This window comes from Octopus sinensis, linkage group LG25 (genome assembly GCF_006345805.1).
Source record: "Octopus sinensis linkage group LG25, ASM634580v1, whole genome shotgun sequence".
Lineage (NCBI taxonomy): Eukaryota > Metazoa > Mollusca > Cephalopoda > Octopoda > Octopodidae > Octopus > Octopus sinensis.
Window position 1 is genome coordinate 22,019,450 of NC_043021.1, and position 6,853 is coordinate 22,026,302.

The following is a 6,853-nucleotide window of genomic DNA, read 5'->3' on the forward strand; positions in this document are numbered from 1 at the left end:
GCTGGCATAGATGGTTTGACTGAAAACTGGTATTCTGAGGGACCTGCACCAGTTTCCAGTCTGTGATTTGACAAGGTTTCTACAGCTGGACACCCTTCCTAATGCCAAACACTCTAAGAGCATAGTGGGTGCTTCTTACGGTCCACCAGCACAGGGGCCAGTTATATGATACCACCATCATCGACAACTATGATCTCACTTTGATAGGTCTTCTGCAGCACACTATATGTATATATGTATATATGTCTCTTTCTTTCTCTCTTTTACTTGTTTCAGTCATTTGACTGTGGCCATGCTGGAGCACCGCCTTTAGTCGAGCAAATCGACCCCGGGACTTATTCTTTGTAAGCCCAGTACTTATTCTATCGGTCTCTTTTGCCGAACCGCTAAGTGACGGGGATGTAAACATACCAGCATCGGTTGTCAAGCAATGCTAGGGGGACAAACACAGACACACAAACACACACATACATATACATATATGCGACAGGCTTCTTTCAGTTTCCGTCTACCAAATCCACTCACAGAGCATTGGTCGGCCCGGGGCTATAGCAGAAGACACTTGCCCAAGATGCCACCCAGTGGGACTGAACCCGGAACCATGTGGTTGGTTAGCAAGCTACTTACCACACAGCCACTCCTGCGTTTTTTTAATTATTTTTATGCGCCCTTTTCAAACCTTGCCAGGCTCATGGGCCTGGTTTCTCGGTTTCTATGGCGTATGTGTTCCTCCTAGCTGGACAGGACACCAGTCCATCACAGTGTTACTCAAGAAACAGGAAGAAAGACTGAAAGTTGGGGCAAAAGAGTACAACAGGGGTCGCCTCCACCCGCTGCCGGATCCTCATGGAGCTTTAGATGTTTTCACTCAATAAACACACACAACACCCAGTCTGGGAATCAAAACTGTGATCCTCCGACCGCGAGTTCGCTGCCCTGGTCCATTGCGCCTCCGCATATATGTATGTATACATATGTATATTTGTATGCATATATAGACATATGCACATGTGTGCACACAAATACTCATATACTTAGGTGCTTTTGATGTAAATAAATGAAAGAAAGAAGAAATGAAATGAAAGAATGAAAAAGAAAGAAAGAAAGAAAAAGAAAGAAAGAAAGAAAGAAGAAAGACAGAATGAAGAACGAGAAAGCAGATAGAAGAGAAAGAAAGAAAGAAGAAAGAAAGAAAGAAAGACAGATGAAGAAAGAAAAGAAAGACAAAGAATGAAAGAAAGAAATGGAAAGAAAGACAGATAGGAAGAAAGAAAGAAGATAGGAAACGAAAGAAAGAAAGAATGAAAGAAAGACAACAGATAGAAGAAAGAAAGAAGATAAGAAAAGAAAAAAGAATGAAAGATAAGAAGATAAGAAAAGAAAAGACATAGGAAGAAAGAAAGAATGAAAGAAAGAAATGAAGAAAGAAAGAACAAATGAAAGAAAGAAAGGAAGAATGAAAGAAAGAAATGAAGAAAGAAAGTGAAGACACAATGGAGCAAGAAGGGAAATCAAGAAAAATCTTCGTTCCCAGAATATGAGAGAGGGAGAAAGGGAGAGGGGTGAAGAGATGAAAGGAAATAGAGAGAGTAGCAGGATAGGAAAAGAAGAAATGGGAGTGGAGAATGTAGAGTAAAGAGAGAGAAAGAGGGAGAGAGAGAGAGAGAGGAAAAGAGAGAGAGAGAGAGAAAGCTGTGTAGTTTTTCTCTGTGAATCTCATACATATTCAAAAGGCAAATTTGTTGAGATTGAAATTGTGTGTGGTTGTTTGTATCAGATACACATCATTATTACCCCCCACCCCCTACCACCACTGCCCCACCCCCATCACCACTTCCACCACCCCATCACCACTGCCATCACTACCAGCACCACCAGCACCACCACTGCCACCACCACTACCACCACCACCACCGCCACCACCACCACTGCCACCACCAGCACCACCACTGCCGCCGCCACTACCACCACCGCCACCACTACCACAACCACCACTGCCAAAACCAGCATCACCAGCACCACCACTGCCACCACCACTACCACCACCACCACCGCCACCGCCACCACCACCACTGCCACCACCAGCACCACCACTGCCACCGCCACTACCACCACTGCCACCACCACCACTGCCACCACTACCACCACCACCAGCACCACCAGCACCACCACTGCCACCACCACTACCACCACCACCACCGCCACCGCCACCACCACCACTGCCACCACCAGCACCACCACTGCCACCGCCACTACCACCACCGCCACCACTACCACAACCACCACTGCCACCACCACTACCACTGCTGCCATCGCACCATCACCTCTACTACTACCGCTGCCACACAGATGCTGCTTCCACTACCACTGGCTTTCGAGCTACCATCACAACCACTATTAATTCCAAGAGATTAAGAGGCACAGAGAGAGAGAGAGAGAGAGAGAGAGGAAGAAGGGAGGGATGTGAGATTGTTAGTTTAATAAGTTAGTTTAATTAAGAATATGGCTATGGGGAAAATAGCTGAAGGGAACATTCTGCATACTAAACAGCAGGTTCTTGTATACATGTGCGATAGAGCAAGTTGAAAAACTTTATCCAACTGAGATCATGCAAGCAATTAGTGGACACAACCTTCCTCAAGGTGAGTTTAAAATCTGATAAAAATTAAAGAAGTGACAGAGCTAATTCCAATGTGATCGTTTGATTGAAATGTCTGGGGAAAAATCTGGTCTTGAACTCAACTGGACACGTACGTGTTTCAAGTGTTATTTTTAACTGCTCAGTGGAGCAGAGTTTACTCATCTGATATGATTAAAAGTCATGTTCTGTGCTTGAGGTGACCTACTGAGTCGAGTAAAATCAAAATCAAATGGAGATTGCAGTTGTGGCCGATGCCAGTGCTGCTTGACCGACTCCCGTGCTGGTGGCACGCAAAAACTACTATGCAAGTGTGGGTCGTTGTCAGTGTCACTTGACTAGCTCCCCATGCCAGTGGCATGTAAAAAGCACCATGCCAGCCTCTCTGCGCTGACTGGTTCCTGTTCCAGTCGCGTGTAAAAGGCACCATCCGAACGTGGCTGATGCCAGTGCCGCCTGACTAGCTCCCATGTTGGTGGCACACAATAAGCACCATGCAAGTATAGGTCATTGTCAGTGCTACCTGATTGGCTCCCCATGCCGGTGGCACGTATAAAGCACCATTCGAGTGTGATCATTGCCAGCATCATCATACTGGCACATGTGCTGGTGGCACATGAAAAACAACCATCCAAACATGGTCAGTGCCAGCCTCTCTGCCCTGACTGGTTCCTGTGCCAGTAGCATGTAAAAGGCACCATCTGAACGTGGCTGATGCCAGTGCCGCCTGACTGGCTCCCATGCTGGTGGCACACAATAAGCACCATGCAAGCATAGGTCATTGTCAGTGCTGCCTGACTGGCTCCCCATGCCGGTGGCACATAAAAAGCACCCACTATACCTTCAGAGTGATTGGCGTTAGGAAGGGCATCCAGCTGTAGAAACACTGCCAGATCAGATTGGAGCCTGGTGCGGCCATCTGGCTTGCCGGTCCCCAGTCAAACCATCCAACCCATGCCAGCATGGTAAACAGACGTTAAAGGATAATGATGATGATGATGATGATATTCAGTGGCCACTCCAGCACTCGAGCTGTTTGGACTTAGCCCAAGTATAATTTAGTGAAGTGAATGTGTATTTGGAAGTTGATTTCATTTCTGCCAACATGGACTTCAACTATGTAATTCCAGCCAATAACTTGGACTCCTTTTATTGAATCTGGTTGCAGTTCATTTATTTTTCTATCTAGCACTATGTTTTTCTCCATTTCTAAGTCAAGGGTAAAAATAAACCACTCCTGCAAAACACAACTGATCTTTATACACAGACTTTATACACAATAACTGCAATGAAATAACGACAGCAGAATGCACAATAAATATCAATGATTTGATTGTCACCTATACTCTTGATAAAAGATGTCAGTTCCACTGCATAGCACCTTGAGCAAGTGTCTTCTGCTACAGCCTCCGGCTGCCCAATGTGGTTGGCATATGGAAGGGCACGCAGCCATAGTAACCATGCCAAAGCAGATATTGAACCTGGGGAGCTCTTCAGCTGCTCAGACCCTGTCAGACCACCCAGCCCATGCCAACGTGGAAAATGGACATTAAATGATGATGATCTGGAAATAGTCAGATGGAGCAAGTCCAGGAGAATAAGGATGATGATGCAAGACTTCCATATTTAGTGCCATAATCTTTTCCTGGTTTTCTTGGTAATATGTAGTCTCAAGAGTAACCCTTCCCCTTGAAGGGTACTTTTGTGGTGAATTTTTCTAAAATCTTTCAAATGATGACAGCATACCATTGAATTAATTGCTCCATTTTTGTTTAACAGCTCAGTAACTGTGTGTTAAGAAGCTTGCTTCCAAATCACATGGTTCCCGGTTCAGTTCCACTGTGTGGACCTTGGCCAAGTGTCTTCTAATAAAGCCTCAAGCTGACCAAAGTCTTGTGAGTGAATTTGATAGGTGCAAACTGGAAAAAACCCATCGTATTTATATATGTATTTATATATGTATTTATATATGTATTTATATATGTATTTATATATGTATTTATATATGTATTTATATATGTATTTATATATGTATTTATATATGTATTTATATATGTATTTATATATGTATTTATATATGTATTTATATATGTATTTATATATGTATTTATATATATGTATTTATATATGTATTTATATATGTATTCATGTGTGTATGTGTCTGTTTACCTCCCACCATCACTTGAAAACTAATGTTGGAGTGGACATTCGCCACCCCCGACTTGGTGGTTCAGCAAAAGAGATGAATAAAATAAGTACCAAGCATAAAAAAGTAAGTACTGGGGTTGATGCATTCAGCTTAAAATTCTTCAAGGCGGTGCCCCAGCATGGCCACAGTCTAATGCAGTGCTTTTCAAACTTTTTGCTGGAGCGGAACCCCAAGGAAACATTCCACTGGCTCGAGGAACCCCTGTGCAATAATTTAATAGTCTTATGCACAGGAGAATTAAAAATTACTGCCGATGTTAGCAGTTTTGTAACTTCTTGCGGAACCCATGGACTGTACTGGCGGAACCCTGGTTGAAAACATGTAAAAGATAAAAGTTGAACCATCGTTGATATGCCCAGGGATATTGGTTCATTGCTGAAGAGCCATTTTTGAATTCATACATTATGCATTGTCTGCTATGGATGTGATCAAAGCTTAAATAAAAGCCTTTAGCATTCTGTTGACTGAAATGGCTGCAGTCGAATGAGAGAAATGAATAAAAGATAGATGTGTGTGTGTGTGTGTGTGTGTGTGTGTTGTGTGTGTTTTGTAAGGGGCTTGCTTCTCAACCACTTGGTTCTGGGTTCAGTCCCACTGTGTGGCACCTTGGGAAAGTGTTTTGTATTATAACCTCAGAGCTACCAAAGCCTTGTGAGTGGATTTAGTTGACGGAAACTGAAAGAAGCCTGTCATATGTGTGTGTATGTCTTGTATGTGTGTGTATTGTGTGTGTGTGTGTGTGTGTGAGTGTGTGTGAGTGTGTATGAGTGTGTGTGTGAGTGTATGTATGTGTGTGAGTGTGTATGAGTGTGTGTGTGAGTGTATGTGTGTGTGTGAGTGTGTATGAGTGTGTGTGTGAGTGTATGTGTGAGTGTGTGTGAGTGTATGTGTGTGTGTGAGTGTGTATGAGTGTGTGTGTGAGTGTATGTGTGTGTGTATGAGTGTGTGTGTGAGTGTGTGTGTGTGTGAGTTACTGTGTCCTTGCCTTGTTACCATATTTCTATGGTAAATGAATGATAGCATGATGCAAGCAGTGTCCTTCTTTCCAAATCTTCTGTGTGAACATCCCTGGCCGTGGGGGAAAATTACCTGACTTGGATATAGGTGAGGGTTGGCGACAAGAAGGGCATCCGGCTGTAGAGAATCCGCTTGGACAAAATGTGTTCGATCCGTGAAGGCAGGGAAAAGCAGATGTTAAAATGATGATGATGGTGATGGTAGAAAGAGATGGAGAATGAGAGATAGAAGGGAGATAAAGAGGAGGGGGAGTAGGGGATGGCGACAGTGTTTCTTTTATTTTGTAGTCTTCGGAGTTAACATACCTGTTGGTTATCTTAGAAACTCCAGTGAGAGAGAGAAGGAGGAGGAGGGGGGGGTGAGAAGAGAAAGAGAGAAAGGGGGAAGAAGAGAGAGTGGTGGAAAGAGAGCAACAGATGTAGAAAGCAAGATAAGCTCTACAAATGGTGATGGTTGGAGTACTGATGGTGGTGGTGGTGGTGGTGGTGGTGGTGGTGGTGGTGGTGGTGGTGGTGGTGGTGGTGGTGGTGGTGCAGGAAGAGTTGATGCAAAGATGTGGTGGAAGCAGTGGGTTGCGGGGTAGTTGTAATGAAGTGATTGACTATGGTGCTGGTGGGGCAGTTATGGCCTGAGACTAAGTTGGTGGAGGTGGTGGCGGTAAAGGTGGTAATGGTGGTGGTAGGGTTCGTTATGGCATTAGATTAAGGTGGTAATGAGGGTTGGGCTAACAGCAGTGGGTGTGGCTTAGATAATCTTGATAGTATAGGAGTGGCTGTGTGGTAAGTAGCTTGCTTACCAGCCACATGTTTCCGAGTTCAGTCCCACTGCGTGGCACCTTGGGCAGGTGTCTTCTACTATAGCCTCGGGCCGACCAAAGCCTTGTGAGTGGATTTGGTAGATGGAAACTGAAAGAAGCCCGTCGTATATATGTATGTGTGTGTGTGTGTGTGTGTTTGTGTGTGTGTATGTTTGTGTGTCTGTATTTGTCC

The 6,853-nt window shown here is 44.3% G+C and overlaps 1 protein-coding gene across 1 annotated transcript in view; it reads left to right on the forward strand.

Annotated features, from left to right (window-relative positions):
• The window catches only part of LOC115224531, a 485,382-nt gene that overhangs the window by 425,882 nt on the left and 52,647 nt on the right, over nt 1-6,853 (forward strand). The window lies entirely within an intron of this gene.